Raw genomic sequence first — 17,762 nt, 5'->3', positions numbered from 1 at the left:
CAACCGAACTGACATCATATTCATTAAGTACCACCGCATATGTTCAATTGTTCGGATTACCAGAATATAGTTCATTTTCCCCGACCTACTGATGTTCCCAGAATCTCTATGTTAACCAAGGTTTTTTTTAATGTAACCTCAGCAGGTTAGAGAGAGGAAAAAGGGGGGGGGGGGTATTTATGACATATGTGACATATGTCATAAACCTATCCCCCAGGCCAATGTCATGACACCTGAAAGATTAGTGGAATCTGTGTGGGTAGCTGGACAGGTAGGATGACTGACAGTGAAGGTGAACGTGTCAGGCTCCCCGTCCTCTGTCATCTCAGGGAGAGGAATTAATCAGGGAACTGGCCGGATATATGTCCGGTTCTTCACCTGGATCTCCACTGATCTAACACGACCATCGGTTCCAGGCATGGTCTTAGTTATACGGCAGCTGAGGGTCCATCATCATTACTACCTGGCCAGTTTCCAGGCTGGCCATTTCTCTCTGCCATTTCCCTCTGTGCTGTAGACTTGGTGGGTAATCCCGAATGAATCGGGCACAAAAATGGTCAGCTAAGATCTGGCCTGCCAACGAGGTTGGTATCAGCATACATGGCTTGAGGAAGTGATGCATCTCAGCGTCCCATCAGGAGCATATTCGGTGTAACCGGATCGGGGTCAGTGATGTCTGCAGAGACATATCCCAAGGGTTTGGAGTTCAGTATCCCTTCCACCTCTATCAGGAGCGTTCTCAAGACAGTTTCAGTGACAGTTTGGTCCCCTAGTACGACTCGTAAAGCCGTCTTTACAGATTTGATCTCTCGCTCCCATATTCCTCCAAAATGAGGAGCTCCTGGAGGGTTACATTTGAATGAGATTTGTTGGTCCATCAGCTGATCCTGGAGGCTGGGTTCCATGGCTTGGAAGGCTTCCTCCAACCTGGCTTCTCCTGCCTTGAAATTCGTACCTCTGTCAGACAGGATCTCATAGGGTTTCCCCCGTCGGGAGATAAACCGCCGTATGGCCATGAAGAAGGCTTCCGTATCCAAACTCTCCAGTAGGTCCAGGAGGACACATCTAGTTGTCAAACACTTGAATAGAATGCCCCAGCGCTTTTCCACACGACGACCTAGCTTGATCATCAAGGGGCCAAAGCAATCTACTCCTGTTGACCAGAAGTCTCCTTGGAGTCAATGATAATTGGGTGGATAGCATCGGGGTCCAAAACTTCTGCTTGGCGCAGCCTCCCTCCGACTATGATCACTCCAAGGATTTGATCATATTCTGGGGCGAGAGAGAGAAGACGGCTCTCCTTAGCAACTTCCCTACCAGCTTTCAGAGCTTTTAACTCCTCAGGGAAGCTAACTGCTTGTGCTTGCTGGAGGAGTAGTGTCTCTGCCGCGAGGGAGGTGGATATAGAAGCCACCCCATCTGAGGTCTGGTTTGTGGCGGTGATCAGATCCGGCAGTGTTTGGGATTGTGCTAGGTCAGGGAGAGCTGTCATTGGTTCCGTAAAGATGCTGTAGCATTGGGCGGACTTCCTTAACTCATGAGCTTCAGTTGGTTGTGGAGGGCCCGCACGCCTGGGGGCTGTCGGCCACTCGTTCTCTGGTTGTGACAAGAATGGTGGTCCCAAGCTCCAGCGATGGGGTTGAGCCAGTTCCTTAACTTCTTGTAACTACCCATCCCGGATCAGGGAGAATTGTCATCAACTGACACTAAGTAGCATAACGCAACGGACAAAAAATCTTACTAGAAAATATTCATATTCATGAAATCACAAGTGAAATATATTCAAACACAGCTTAGCCTTTTGTTAATCACCCTGTCATCTCAAAGCAAGACAAGCATTTGTGTAAGTTTATCAATAGCCTAGCATAGCATTATGCCTAGCTAGCAGCAGGCAATCTGGTCACAAAAATCAGAAAAGCAATCAAATTAAATCGTTTACCTTTGATGAGCTTCAGATGTTTTCACTCACGAGACTCCCAGTTAGATAGCAAATGTTTCTTTTTTCCCGAAAAATTATTTTTGTAGACAAAAATATCTCCGTTAGTTCTTCACGTTTGGCTGAGAAAACGACCGGAAATTGCGGTCACGACAACACCGAAAAATATTCCAAATTAGCTCCATAATATTGACAGAAACATGGCAAACGTTGTTTATAATTAATCCTCAAGGTGTTTTTCAAATATCTATTCGATAATATATCAACCGGGACAGAGCTTTTTTCAGTAAGACCAGGTGGAAAAATGGCTACCTCTGTCTTTTGCGCGAGAAATACACAAAGAGCCATCAGGTGGACACTGACGCAATGTTGTCGCTCAGGCTCATTTTTCTAAATAAAAGCCTGAAACTATGTCTTGTGATACTAGACACATTAAGGAAGCCATAGAAAAAGGAATCTCATATCCCATTCACTGCTCAATAGGGAAGCATAGGCAGGGACTCTTATTTAGAAACCGCTGCATTCCTGATTGGATTTTTCTCATTATTTTGCCTGCAATATCAGTTCTGTTATACTCACAGAGTATGCTATCAACATACCTCCAGTCCTGGACTTCTGTTAGGTCTTGGATTTCCGCAATGCGAGTTCCGACGAACACCTTATACCAACAAGACTCCGACCCGTTGGACTGGCAAGGTGAGCTCGGCTCGCAAGGTAGGCGCCAACTGGGCTCCGGAAAGGGCGGCACTGAGTTCCAGCCTAGGCATTGACAAATGATTATTGAGTGCAACCCTGGACCTGACCATGACAAAGGAGACATGGGTGTGGCCTGCCTTATCCTCCACTCTTAGATAGGAAACAGCCCCATAAGCTCGCTCCGAAGCGTCACAGAATGCATGCAGTTCCAGGCATGATCCCAGTTCGTCAGCACAGGGTGGTACAGAACATCTTGACATTTGGACTTCAGAGAGCTCCGATAACTCTGTTTCCCTACAGATCCATCGTTCCACTAGGTCAGCCGGGTGGATCGGTTCATCCCAGTCCCTCTTGGTCTGCCACAGGTCCTGGACTAAGACTTTTGCCCGGGTTGTGTATGGCAGGATATACCCAAGGGGATCATATTGACTGGCCAGGGTCCGATAGATGGTGCGCAGAGTGGGGGTTTCGGTACTCAGGGATGAGCGGTGCTTATACCCCGGGGAATCCGGTATGCAGCTCCACCTCAGTCCTAGAGTGGGCTCTTCTGGGTTAGCACCAGACTGCGTTAGCCATAGTTCACTGCTACTGGACCTAGCTTGGGGCAGGAGGTGCTGGATAACCGCCGCTATGTTACTAGCCCACTGTCGGACCTCAAATCCCCCTTTGGACAGGAGATTACGTACTTTATCAAGGAGTGCTTTCGCTTCAGCCGTGGATGGGACGCTCTGTAAGCAGTTATCCACATAGAATTCATTTTCCACTGAATCCAATACTTCTGGGTCACTGACTGGATGCTCCCGTGCGTGTCTCTGCAGAGCGTATATGGCACAGCAAGGACTACAGGTGGTGCCAAATGGGAGAACCTGCCATTCATAGATTGTGGGCTCTGCATCTCATTCCATATCTCACCATATGAACCGGAGCAGTGTGGTGTCAGAAGGCAGCAGACAAATCTGATGAGACATGGCTTTAATGTCTCCACTGATGGCTGTAGAGTGCTGCCGGAACCGGAGAAGGACACCGCGCAAGGAAGGACCTAAGGTCAGTCCGGGGAGTAGACAGTCATTCAGGCTTTGACCAGCAGCTTGGAATGAACAGTTGAAGACAAGTCGGTACTTCCCACCGTGTTGCTGGATAACATGGTGAGGGAGATACCAGGATTCGCTGAGTGGGTTTCCCTCTTCATGAGCGGTCACTTTTGTGACATAGCCTGCCTTCACAAGGTTACGAATCTCTCAGTCATGAACTTCAGCAAGCTCAGGATTCTTTACCAGGCGTCGCTCAGTTCCACGCAGTAGTGGGAGTACAGCCCGTGTTGTGGTTGCCAGTGGAGGATGGTTGGGCACCCGTAGCAGTGGTGTCGCATACCTGTGAACGTCATCCATTTCAGTGGTGGTGGTGCTCTTCTCCAGGAGGTCTAATGCATAGGAGTCATATTTCGAGCGAGTGACCTCCTGTAGCTTCCGGTGGGCGAAGGTGTCCATCTTCCAGAGCATCTCAACATTCCAAAGGAGGTCAGTGGCTGCACAGGGGGATGGATCTGGATTGCTTCTGGTGAAGAGAACTTGCTGTGACTGTACAGCTTGGGTGGAGAGAAGTAGATGGGCTGAACCTTGCATAGCCCAACCCAAGGATGTATGGATAGCAATGGGCCCTCCTTCTGGTCCAGCTCGTATAGGCTCAGTCGGGGTGACGAGATGTGGGTGGTCTGACCGAATCAGGATAAGTTGCGCTACTCTGGCCAGGTTAGGAAGAGGCAATTCTCGTAGATGAGGATATTGTTTCTGTAGAACACTTACTGGGCAGGAGTGCTCTGCGAGATTCAAGCCATCTGCCGTAAAGGCATTGGTGATATTATAGGCCACGTCCCTGTTTCCTGAAGGTGAAATGCTAAAGGTCACAGCAGAGCCTTTCATTTGGATAACGTCATGTCGCACCGTTCTGAGATTAAGGGTCTCGGGGATCCTCTCCAGGTTCAGCTGACGGGTGGCCGCCGTGAGAATGAGTGTTCTTTCTGACCCATCATCTAGAACGGCGAATGTATCAATGCTTCTCCCTTCACTTTGCAGAGTGACCTTGACCACCTTCAACATAACCCTTGGAGACCGGTTCTGCTGGTCGAGGTACAGCTCCTTTGCAGCTCCTACCATACCTTAAGGGAACATTTTGACATTTTCCGTATGGTTAGTGAGAAAGTCCATATTGCAAATGTACGGTCCCTTACTAGACGTCCGAAAACGTTTGTAAAATTCGCGGACGGCATCAGGCCGAGTGGCAGAGCCGGACCTACCGGGAAGTCATCAAACAAACTTTCTCGGACATTCGGTTTCCATTTTATAAAATAATCTAATTTTGGTCATTTTTCCGCTGTCCCGGTAAATCCCACAAGAGGGCATAAGCAATCATATTGCAAATGTACAAAACATCACGAATCACGACATGGCCTTATCTCCAAAACGGAAAATATTTTGAAGCCGAAACTCGGTGAGCGTAGGTTTGGCATAATGGGCAGTTGGCCCCGAACAAGATGGCGTCTAGGCCTCAACGGTTTTTGAGTTATGGCCATTCTTCTGGGATTAAAGGTCCAAAATGAAAATAGAGAAGTAATTTTTCCACTTCACGTCAAAGTCAAGGAGCCTCCGGTGTAAATAAAAAAAGAACCAGCCATTTATCTATCGTCATTTAAGAGAAATCGTACAATGTCAAATTGGTGATGTTCAAAAATAGTTTTGGTTTTTTAAACAGTTACAGATCCAGTTGCAGGGTGTTCATACAAATCTTTTTAAAGTGTGCTGCGGAGCTCTGCGAGATTTCTGTGATTTTCTATGATTTTCTGAAATATCACACACTCACTAAACCTTCCGTAAATAACTCAGTTCTTAACGTAAAGACTTAAAACTCAGGATTCTGTAAGAGGCTACCTCAATCAAGACATGTGTTTACTTATATCTTCCTGTGCCAACCGGAAGTGCCTTAAAAGGGTGTCATAGGTGCAGTTTCGAAGGGTTTAAAAGATCCAATCTTTTTAAAACGTCATATGTGTGACTAGGTAACCCCCATGAACTGTAAGTCAGTCATTTCTCCCAACAGATGTCAAAGAAAAGCTCTCTCTCACACACACACACACACACACACACACACACACAGCAAGGATGGAGTGACAAAGTGCGGTGCTTAAAGACACACAGAGCCTGGAATGGCATTTCCATATTCTCTAGGCCGTTGCCGAGTTCAACGAGACGCCCTACTTGACCGTAGCTCGCTCTGAGTGCAGCGACCGTGTAAAAAAGTAGGCCCAAAATGAAGCCTGGCCCTAAATGTCATTTGCATTTGGGTGACAGTCAGAGAACCGTTAGGGTGAGAAGCACAATTCGACCTCAGGTACGATCCTGAGGTCCTCCCGACCTGTGCAAGCCTAACCTTGACCGTGTGGCATTAACCCTTAACAGTAAAACAGGGTTTTTTGATCTCACAGATTACAATGACATCTCTCCCCATAGGAATACATTGCCTGCTCCTCTAAAGTCAACCTGAAGCCTATGTGGGTTATGAATGCCTTATGAACCTGTCTTGTATGACAGTCCATCAGACCACTATGAGGTCTACCTGTGTCAATTCTAAGCTTCCTGAAGCAACCGGAAGTGATTAAAATCACCCTAAAAGTGTTTTGAAACACATAACCTGTCATTATGAAAATCACTGCATTCAACCCTGTGTAGATCAGTCCATTCTTAACTTAAATACTTAAAACTCAGGATTCTGTAAGAGGCTACCTCAATCAAGACATGTGTTTACTTATAGCTTCCTGTGCCAACCGGAAGTGCCTTAAAAGGGTGTCATAGGTGCTGGTTCGAAGGGTTTAAAAGGTCCGATCTTTTTAAAACTTCATATGTGTGACTAGGTAACCCTCATGAACTGTAAATCAGTCATCTTTCCCATAAAATGTCAAAGAAAAACTAAATCACACACACACAGCTTGGAAGGAGGGACACATTGGGGTGCGTAGAGACATACACTGCCTGCATTAGTTAACCTTGTTGGAACTTTTAAAGAACCGTCAGACCTAGAGTTACAAAACTTTAGAAACCTGTTCTAGACCTCAGGTCGATAGTGCGTGGTGAGTTACGTGGCTCTAGAAGGTTCTCGGACCGAGAAACAGCCTCGTACATTTGCAATGACTTCAATTCATTTTTTGCATCACGAAAATGACGACATTTAGAAAAGTCCCAGAGTCGCAAGACTAGGTGCATTGCGGCCGTCTCGGCCCATATAGACAGACCCCAACGTTTCTGTCCGATAGCTCATTCAAGGACCCCGTAGCAAGTCATGGAAAAAAGTGGATTTTCAGCACCAATTAGGGTCTTGCTCGGACACCAAATGACCTACCGGGCCGAAACTTGGGATTCGGTGTCGCCTCAGGTAGGCCTACACATGACATCTGAACTGGACCCGCAGCTGGAACGTAACTACCTGTTTTACGTTTTTATTATGGTTTGAATAGAATGCGTTGTGAATTTTGGGCCATCTCTGTAGTATGTGATAGTTGACTACTAAACGATTTGGTTTGGTGTCAGTTTGTATCAGTTTGGTGTCAGAATGATATCTAATTGACTGATGGACGGTGACTTGCTGGTGACTCTTATTCATTTGCAAAATGTTTAAACAGTGAGGTACCATCACCAAAGTGACATTCTGAAATCAACCCTAACGAGCGATCGAGAGGAACCAGAATCACTAACCAGCCATCCCGAGTTCATCGGGCCAGTCAATTTTGCATTCCTGCAGGTTTTTGAGCATGACAAATTCGTGATGGTAAATGCCCATTGAAACATATTGCAAATGCACGTGCATTTGCAATATGATTCAATAGTGAAAAAAACATCACCAAATGAACATGATGAAATCAACACAACGAGTGATGGAAAGGAACAACTATCACTGCACGGCCATCCTGTGTTCATCAGGCCAGTCAATTTTGCATTTCTGCAGGATTTTTGAGCATGTCAAATTTCTTATGGCATACAAAAGTATAGTTTGAGCAAAGTATAGTTTGACTTTAGAGCATGCAAAATTCCATTCCATTGAAACATATTGCAAATGCACGTGCACTTTTCACGCACTTTTTTAACGGTGTGTGAAGTTTTTTATAAAATTTTGACTTTTGACTTCCTACGAAATCATATTGCAAATGGACAAAACATGTGCCTTATGCGCAAGTTTTTTTTATTTTTAATTATGATAATAAAATTGTTCAGTTCTTACACGTGTAATTGACCAAAAAAATCGAAAGAATTTCGAAAAACGGTCCAGAAAGCACTTTTTTAAAGGGGTTGCTAGGTTATGGAAAGAAAATTCACTTTTTCAAAATGTTGCTTTTGGATGTTGACATGGGTTGCATTTGCAATATGAAAAACCACGGTGGAGCGCACTCGCCACCTGTTGGCTTTTCAAAGTGTTACACCTGGCATTTGCCATATGGCATTTGCATTCAACTTTACACGAAACGACGCCGAATTGGGTGGTATTGGACACCGTGTATATGGTTTGTCCAATGCCAATGACTTCCCATTCATTTTTGTCCATTTCAGGGGGGTGTTCCCTTACATGAGCAAACTATGATCCTTCTGTGCTTGGGGAATTACATCATGCAACACGGTGAGATTTCCTTACAGCAATTGCGGGGTTCCCGAAATGTGCAGGTCTCCGCCTTATGCTACGGGCACACTTGTAGCGTCGCTCACCTGAAGTGAGCCAGGCCTTTAATTGAGGTTGAGTGAGCTTTTTTAACCTGGGGCATGAGCCAAGGAAGTGCCCCTTACTATTGCAATAAGGGCAGTAAGGCTGGTATTTGATGTTCTTGCTCTTGACAGGGGTCTTCTTCCCAGGTTCCTCCCCGGCTTCACTATTTAAGTACATGGTAGTGGGATTTGGCCTTTTCTGTTCCTCCTGGTGTTCAAACTCCTTCCTTCCCCAGTGGCTATGGCTGAGATTGTGGCCTGGTGAGCGATGCTCTTCGCCTTTGCCTTCACCTCCAACCATGCGGCCAGGTCTCTGAGAGCATAGGTGCTTCTCGAGCCCTCTCTCAGGATGCCCTTGTTCAAACAATTTTCCATGAAACTGTCTTTGAGGTACACTGGAAATTTGCTAAGAAGCCTGTCCACGTGGGAGCCACATTTCAGCTCGTTCCCGTCTTCTCCTTCAACGGATTGGAGCATCGAGGTCAGGGATTGGACAGCCAGGGAGAACTCTTGGAAGGAAGCATGGTCTCCCATTTTAATTGGAGACGTGTTCAGGATGTTGTTCAGTTCATTCTGGACTAGCTGGCGTGGCTCACCATATCTGGGCTTCGGGACCTGGAGAGCAGCAGTGTATGGTGTAGCGAAGTGCATAAAGGATTGGGCCAGCCTATATGCACTGGGAAACCGCAAATGATCCATTAGTACTTGGTATTTGTAGCGTTCTGACAGATGACTGTGAATAGCCAGTAGGCTCTCCAATGCCATTTCCAAAGAGCAAATTCACTCTCCTTTCCGCTCTCAAAGTATGGCAGTTTGGGTCTGGGAATTCCATAGGCTGAGGCTACTAGAAGTTTCATAATGTTCCCTCTTATGAGTGTGTGAAGGATACATCCGGGACTTCTGATGAGCCCACTGTGGCCTCATTGGGCCGGTCCCCTACTGTTCCAGACCCTCCAATGGTGGCAGCTGGAATTGGGTGAGAGCCCTCCCATCTGATATTTGAGGACTGGCCTGGCCCTGGACGAGAGGAACAATTTGCCGTGGTTGGTAATTGGCGGAAAGGCGAAGGAGTGATGATTTGTCCAGATGGAGGAATGCTAACTTGTGTCACTGGCATAGAGGGCGATGGTGGAGCAGCCTGTCCCTATGCTCCATGTTAGCTGTTGACCCCGGAGCCTCCGGGGACTGTGTGCCATGCAGTACCAGAGGGGCAGATTGGGAAAGAAAGGTAGACAGGTCAGGTCCATGTGGAGGGGTGGTCAGGTCAACTCCCTGTTCGTTCCTTTCCAGGAAGGATGAGACCATCCGTACCTACTCCAATTCCCTTCTGGCATGACGGTGCTGTCGCTGCTGTGCCAGGTCCTTGGCAATGAATTCCCGTTCCTGTAGAGCTCTACGGGCCTGCACATCCAATTGGTGACATCCTTCGTCATCTTGTCGTTCCTCCTCAATATGACGCTCAATTTCCTCCAAAGCTAATTGTTTCATCCTCTCTTGTAGGACAGCGGTCGGTGAATCGCTGAGGGCTAGTGAATGGCGGCTGCCATGGCCACTTCCAAAGGGGTAGCCACTGGTCTAACTCCCACTCCGTCTAGAGTGCTTCGACGATTTCCCATTAGTTAAGGGGTGAGCGGAGCCTGCCTCAGGAAGCTGGTCAACCTGTGCTGTGGGCGTCACCTCCATGGGTTCTTCCTGTAGTCCACTTTCCTGCTCCAAAGCAGTTTCTGGTCCTTGGCTCAAAGGGGATGGTTGATGGCTGAAACGTACAGTTGATCCATTACCACTTTGAGCTCTGGTGGGCTTGCCCTTTGAGGTCGGAAACTCGACCACATAATCCTTAAGATAACCAGGTGCTTGCCTGGTTCTTCTGGTGCTGCTGCTGGTTGAGGATGAAGCTTTTGTTTTTTTATGCTTAGCTCCTGGATATTTATTTTGTTCCAAGACCTTACCCTCAGCTGCTCTCTCCTCCTCTCTTCTTCCTTCCAGTGGAAACAATTATTCCCTCTCCACCTCCATTTCCTTTTCACCTGTCTTTGGTTCAGTCAACATCCGGCTCGAAGGACCATTGAAAGATAAGTGGAATCTGTGTGGGTAGCTGGACAGGTAGGATGACTGACAGTGAAGGTGAACAGGTGGTCACATGTCAGGTGACAGAGGAATGGATGAGATGGAGGCAGGAATTCCTTTAACCATAAAGTGGTATATTTACTGAGTAGTCTGTGCTGCATAACAAAGGAAAAAAAATAACATGTATCCAATCCAATCCAAGTTTGATATCAAAGTCGATCAGTTCAGCAAACAATGACATTTCTCATTTCACCCTTTCATGTCTTCATGTGTACATGTAATTCATTTCATTACATATTAACCATATCGATTGCATATTTGGTCTATGAGGATCCGTAGGGCCATGATCATTGACAACTCACAATACACAATATGTTTGAAGCGTGCGCTCCAAGCCACACGCCGTGGTAATAACGATAAGCAATAACTGATTGGCCCACTCTCCCGATCGCCACAGATAATTCAGATGAAAAGGTAACAGAGTCGGTGGACTTACGTGGATTCACGGATGGACAGAACTTCTGGAGTTAAGGAAGAGAAAGCAGCGAGATCAGGCGATGCAATTTCCTCCTTTTCTGGAGTTGAGATCTGACGGACATTTCCACCTGACCTAATTAAAGCGCCCCTGGCCCAGCTGAGTAAATGGCAATGAACTAAAGGATTATTCCACCAACTTCATGGGCCTTTTCTACAACACCTGTTATCTATATATAGTCTAATGTAGCCTGTAATCCATGTATAGTCTATTGTAGCCTGTTATCCATATATAGTCTAATGTAGCCTGTTATCATACATAATCTAATGTAGACTGTTATCCATAATTAATCTAATGTAGCCTGTTATCTATATATAGTCTAATTTAGCCTGTTCTCCATATATAGTCTAACCTAGCCTGTCATCCATATATAGTTGTCACAACTTCCGACGAATTTGGCTCCTCTCCTTGTTCTGGTGGCGTTCGGAGGTCGACGTCACCTGCTTTCTAGCCAACGCCGCTCCATTTGTTCATTGTTCATTTGTTTTGTCTTGTTCCCTGCACACCTGGGTTACATTCCCTAATCACACTGCATGTATTTATTCCTCTGTTCCCCCCAATGTCTTTGTGTGAAATAGTTTTGTTTACGTGTTTAGTGTGATGCGCCAGATTGGTTTCCCCCCCCCCCCCCGGGTATCGTATTTTGACCCGTTGTATTTATTTGTCATACATTTGTATATTTGTGAGTGTTTTCAAGCTTATTGAATTTTACCTGTGGCTGGAGGATTTTGGATGCAGTTGCGTCTGTCTTTTGTGCTTTTTCCAAATAAAAGTGCGCCTGATCACAACTCACTGCTCTCCTGCACCTGACCTCACATCAGTAGCACACAACCCTGACAGAATTTCACACCACCCATGGAGTCAGCAGGAGCAGGTACCCCGGTCAGAGAAGTCGAGGAGCGCATCCGGGAACACTCAGCAATGCTGCAACATCTCGGTGCCATGATGATTCGCGTTAACCATACCATGGACCGTTGGGAGAGACAGGAAGTCTCTCCAGTGTCTCGACCAGCGCAACCGGGGTTACCTCTACCCGTCCCTCCTGGATCCAGTCCCAGTGAGATGCGTCTCTCCCTTCCCAGGGAGTATGATGGGACAGCAGCACGGTGCCAGGAGTTCCTATTACAGCTGGACCTATACCTGGCCACCCGGGAAGGGAGAGGGTGTCCGCCCTCGTCTCATGCCTCTCAGGGAGAGCTCTGGAGTGGGAAAACGCTGTGTGGGGAGAGGGAGACGCGGCGTTGGACCACTTCGAGGAGTTCACCCGCCGCTTCGGGCCGTCTTCGACCATCCGCCCGAGGGTGGTCGCGAGAGTGCTCGGGGAGGTGTGTAGGGGCTTCCGTTGGTGCTAAGACGGTGGAAAGTCCAGACCAGGTCTCCACCGTGCGCATCCCCCCAGAATATGCCGATTTGGCTCAGTACTCAATTACCACCCCATCGATTCCCATCGATTCCACCACGGTAAAGGAGGTGCAGCGGTTTTTAGGGTTTGCCCATTACTACCGGAGATTTATCCAGGGTTTTGGCCAGGTGGCTGCTCCCATTACCTCACTGTTGAAGGGGGGGTTCTGTACGTCTGCAGTGGTCGGTTGAGGCGGACAGGGATTTTGTGCACCTAAGAGCTCTGTTTACCTCGGCTCCCGTGCTGGCCCATCCGGATCCCTCTTTGGCGTTCATAGTGGAGGTGGACGCGTCCGAGGCTGGGATAGGAGCTGTGCTCTCTCAGCGCTCAGGCACGCCACCGAAGCTTCTCGAAGAAGCTCAGCCCGGCGAAGCGGAACTATGATGTGGGGGACCAGGAGCTGTTGGCTGTGGTTAAAGCTTTGAGGGCGTGGAGACATTGGCTTGAGGGGGCTAAACACCCTTTTCTCATCTGGACTGACCACTGTAACCTGGAGTACATTCGGGCAGCGAGGTGACTGAATCCTCGTCAGGCAAGGTGGGCCATGTTCTTTACCCATTTTCTGTTTACCCTGTCCTACAGACCAGGTTCCCAGAATATGAAGGCAGACGCACTGTCCCGGCTGTATGACACAGAGGAGCGGCCCATGGATCAGGCTCCCATACTCCCGGCCTCCTGACTGGTAGCGCCAGTCGTGGGGGAGCTGGACGCGGATATTGAGCAGGCGTTGCGTACAGAGCCCGCTCCCCTCCAGTGTCCGGTCGGGCGTCTGTACGTCCCGTCTGCTGTCCGTGACCAGTTGATCTATTGGGCCCACACGTTACCCTCCTCGGGTCATCTGGGGATCAGTTGGACGGTGCGCTGTCTGACTGGGAAGTACTGGTGGCCCACCTTGGTTAAGGACGTGAGGGTTACAACCCTTACTCGTTCCACAATGGCTGTGGTTGCACCTGTCGGTAGATTTCCTGATTACCGATCTTCCTCCCTCACAGGGTAACACCGTGATCCTGGCTGTTGTGGATCGTTTTTCTATGTCCTGTCGTCTCCTCCCTTTGCCCAGTCTCCCTATGGCCCTACAGACTGCGGAGGCCTTGTTTACACACATCTTCCAGCACTACGGGATGCCTGAGGATATATTGTCATATTATATGATTGGGGTCCCCAGTTCACGTCGAGGGTCTGGAAGGTGTTCATGGAACGTCTGGGGGTCTTGGTCAGCCTTACCTCAAGTTTTCATCCCAAGAGTAACGGGCAGGTGGAGAGAGTAAACCATGATGCTAGTAGGTTTCTGAGGTCCTATTGCCAGGACCGGCCGGGGGAGTGGGCAGCATTCGTGCACTGGGCAGAGATGGCCCAGAACTCGCTCCGACACTCCTCCACTAACGTCTCCCGCTTCCAGTGCATACTGGGCTATCAACCGGTTCTGGCACCTTGGCATCAGAGCCAGAACGAGGCTCCTGAGGTGGACGACTGGTTCCTGTGCGCAGAGGAAACATGGGACGCCGCCAATGTCCATCTTCAGCGCGCCTTGCTGCACCAGAAAGTGGGAGCAGACTGTCACCGCAGTGAGGCCCCTGTATTTGCACCGGGAGACCAGGTCTGGCTCTCGACCCGAAACCTGCCCCTCCACCTGCCCGCGGTTTGTGGGGCCATTCAAAGTCCTGAGGAGAGTGAACGAGGTGTGTTACAGGTTACAGCTTCCCCCCGATTACCACATTAACCCCTCGTCGCGGGCCGGATTGCCCTGTGCCTCGCCCTCCGGGTCGTCCCCGAGGGCAGTGTCGGCGCGCCGCTAGAGCCGCGCGTCAAGGGGGGGTGTACTGTACCTGTGGCTGGAGGATTTTGGACGCAGTTGCGTCTGTCTTTTGTGCTTTTGCCAAATAAAAGTGTGCCTGATCACAACTTATTGCTCTCCTGCACCTGACTTCGCACCAGTAGCGCACAACCCTGCCATCAGTCTAATGTAGCCTGTTATCCATATATAGTCTAATGTAGCCTGTTATCCATATAGTCTAATGTAGCCTGCTATCCATATACAGTTGAAGTCGGAAGTTTACATAGACCTTAGCCAAATACATTTAAACTTAACTTTTCACAATTCCTGACATTTAATCCTTGTAAAAATTCTCTGTCTTAGGTCAGTTAGGATAACCACTTTATTTTAAGTATGTGAAATGTCAGAATAATAGTGGAGAGAATTATTTATTTCAGCTTTAATTCCTTTCATCACATTTCCAGTGGGTCAGAAGTTAACATACACTAAATTAGTATTTGGTAGCTTTTAAATTGTTTAACTTTGGTCAAACGTTTCGTGTAGCCTTCCACAAGCTTCCCACAATAAGTTGGGTGAATTTTCGCCCATTCCTCCTGATAGAGCTGGTGTAACGGAGTCAGGTTTTTAGGCCTCCTTACTCGCACACGCTTTTTCATTTCTGCCAACAACTTTTCTGTTGGTTTAAAGTCAGGGCTTTGTGATGGCGACTCCAATACCTTGACTTTGTTGTCCTTAAGCCATTTTGCCACAACTTTGGAAGTATGCTTGTGGTCATTGTCAATTTGGAAGACCCATTTGCGACCAAGCTTTAACTTCCTGACTGATGTCTTGAGATGTTGCTTCAATATATCCACATCATTTTCTTCCTCATGATGCCATCTACTTTGTGAAGTGCATCAAAGTATGTTCATCTCTAGGAATACAGAATACATCTCCTTCCTGAGCAGTATGACGGCTGCGTGGTCCCATGGTGTTTATACTTGCGTACTATTGTTTGTACAAATGAACGTGGTACCATTTGGCGTTTGGAAATTGCCCCCAAGGATGAATCAGACTTGTGGAGGTCTACCATTTTTTCCTGAGGTCTTGGCTGAGTTTTTTTTTATTTTCCCATAATGTCAAGCTAAGAGACACTGATGTTGTAGGTAGGCCTTGAAATACTTCCACAGATACACCTCAAATTGACTCAAATTATGTTAATTAGTCTATCAGAAGCTTCTAAAGCCATCATATAATTTTCTGGAATTGTCCAAGAAGTTTAACGGCACAGTCAACTTAATGTATGTAAACCTCTGACCCACTGGAATTGTGATACAGTGAACTATAAGCGAAAAAATATGTCTGTAAACAATTGTTGGAAATATTACTTGTGTCATGCACAAAGTAGATGTCCTAACCGATTTGCCAAACCTATTGTTTGTTAAGAAGAAATTTGTGGAGTGGTTGAAAAACAAGTTACTGACTCTAACCTAAGTGTATGTTAACTTCTGACTTCAACTGTACATAATATAATGTAGCCTGCTATCCATATATACACTACCGTTGAAAAAGTTGGGGGTCACATAAAATGGCCTTGTTTTTGAAGACAAGCAACTTTTTTGTCCATTAAAATAACATCAAGTTTTTGTGCTATACAGTACCAGGAACGAGATTAGAACCTCGTCTTAGGGGCCAAACTGAACGATAATTTATAGTGAATGCTATCTGGCTACGGGATACTCCTTTCTCATTATGAAGTCTCACTTTGTGAACTGTTCCTAATATCTGTGGTTTGTTATGTCGACTAGGGGGGTGGATCTTTGCTATTAAAGATCTCAGTAGCCATAGTGTTGTCACTCAGCGGTTCATGAGAAATGGTGAATCGTTGAAAGTCATTGCTATTGCAAAGCTCTTATTATTAAAGATGTAGTTTAAGTATAACTCGGACTGGTGTGATAAGTGTGTCTCCTTATTTGATAGTAAAGAAATTAACCACCACACCTTCTTTAGACTAGTTGAGTATCTGGAGCATCAGTATTTGTGGGTTCGATTATTTCTTATTCAAATCTCTTGCTTTTTGGTGAGTATTTCATTAAAGCTGCGTTGTTGGTTTTATTAAGGGCTTTTAAGTAATCATTTCACTGTAAGGTTGTATTCAGTGCATGTGACAAATGAAATGTTATTTGATTTGATGTAATACTACTCCTAAACACAATCCACTATCACTGTGTCTCTTGTTAATACTGCTCCTAAACACAACCCACCATCACTGTGTCTCATGTTAATACTACTCCTAAACACAACCCACCATCACTGTGTTTTATGTTAATGCTACTTCTAAAGCTCTTTTGAAACATCATCTCAATCACTCTTACTCTTACGGTCACTCTTACTTTAGGCCATTTTCAAAATGTCTCCACAGTCTATTGCTCTCAGAGCTTTTAAAATAGCATGCACAAGTCTTTATGTGAAACATGTACAATTCAGGTTAGTATTTGTCAAGGGTGCCAATAATTTTGGTTGTGACTGTATATCCCACATTCAGATAAATATGTACAAATGAATTTACACACACACACACACACACACACACACACACACACACACACACACACACACACACACACACACACACACACACTTGACCCTGATATACTTTGACAGTGAACTTGACCCTATTGAATGGAGATCTGGGTATTACTGGTAAACTCTACTGATCATGTTTTAAACATGCAACTGAATAAACTGAACTAAACTAAACACATGAAAACACAGTCCAGGGTCAGTATTCACAAAGTGTATCAAAGTAGGAGAGCTGATCTGGGATCAGTTTAGCATTTTAGATCATAATTATATGGACCTTCTGAGACACTTTATGAATACAGGCCCTGATGTAACAACCAAAACACAGTTCAAAATAAATCAACAAGTACAAAGATGACTGAGATGTCATGTATGGCTAAAAACATCAAAACTAAAACTATATTCCAAGATATCGTCAAGTGTACTTACAGAGTGAAGTGAAGGGGAGAGGTCTTGAACAGTTAGTCAACTTACTGTCGCTGCATGGAAACAAGAAGTAGTCTACTGTAAGTATTAGTAGAAGCAGGCGTAGCCTAAGTGCGAGTTCTGTTGTTGACACATTTTAAAAGTAGCCTAGTCAGGGCATTAACATGCAGGAACAGAATGTCACATAAGGGATGTTACTGTATCTAAATAGAAAATGGTCTAAAGTCAGAATACTGTAGTTCCATTTATTTATTTGAGGAGTGAACCTACATGTTTTACAAGAAACAAAATGTGACACGTTCCTATCACTCTTCATCTGCTGGTATGGAAGGTTCCAGAACAGATGAAAGGGGAGTGTCTTTGGTTCCAGTGTTCTAGACTAGAGCTCTCCCTACTGACATCTCAACATTACTGCAGCCTCCAGGCTTCATATGTCCCTACAAGTCCAATGAAAATATACAAAATAGAAGGTAAAATAACATTCAAAAATGTTAAATATATATAGAATAAACGTAAAAATACTGTGTTATTGGGAGTTATATTGAACTGGTGTTTGTATTGAGTGAACTAGTGATCTCAGCTAGCTTGTTAGCTACATGAAGAGGCTGTTATTCAGTGATAAA

At 46.2% G+C, this 17,762-nt stretch overlaps 1 protein-coding gene across 3 annotated transcripts in view; it reads right to left on the bottom strand.

Annotated features, from left to right (window-relative positions):
- Positions 1-17,567, bottom strand: part of LOC118938184 (sialoadhesin-like) — a 60,107-nt gene extending 42,540 nt beyond the window's left edge. The window contains exons 1-2 of one of the 3 annotated variants that reach the window (XM_036940119.1): positions 17,410-17,567; positions 17,143-17,192 (exon numbers count right to left, since the gene is read on the bottom strand). The gene's annotated coding sequence lies outside the window, so the exon portion shown is untranslated. The other 2 variants (XM_036940117.1, XM_036940118.1) reach the window with 2 other exon arrangements.
- Positions 17,568-17,762: the final 195 nt, after the last annotated feature.

Source organism: Oncorhynchus mykiss, chromosome 13 (genome assembly GCF_013265735.2).
Source record: "Oncorhynchus mykiss isolate Arlee chromosome 13, USDA_OmykA_1.1, whole genome shotgun sequence".
Classification (NCBI taxonomy): Eukaryota; Metazoa; Chordata; class Actinopteri; order Salmoniformes; family Salmonidae; genus Oncorhynchus; species Oncorhynchus mykiss.
Note: the sequence above shows the minus strand (reverse complement) of the source record. Positions and strands in the feature narration are given on the sequence as shown.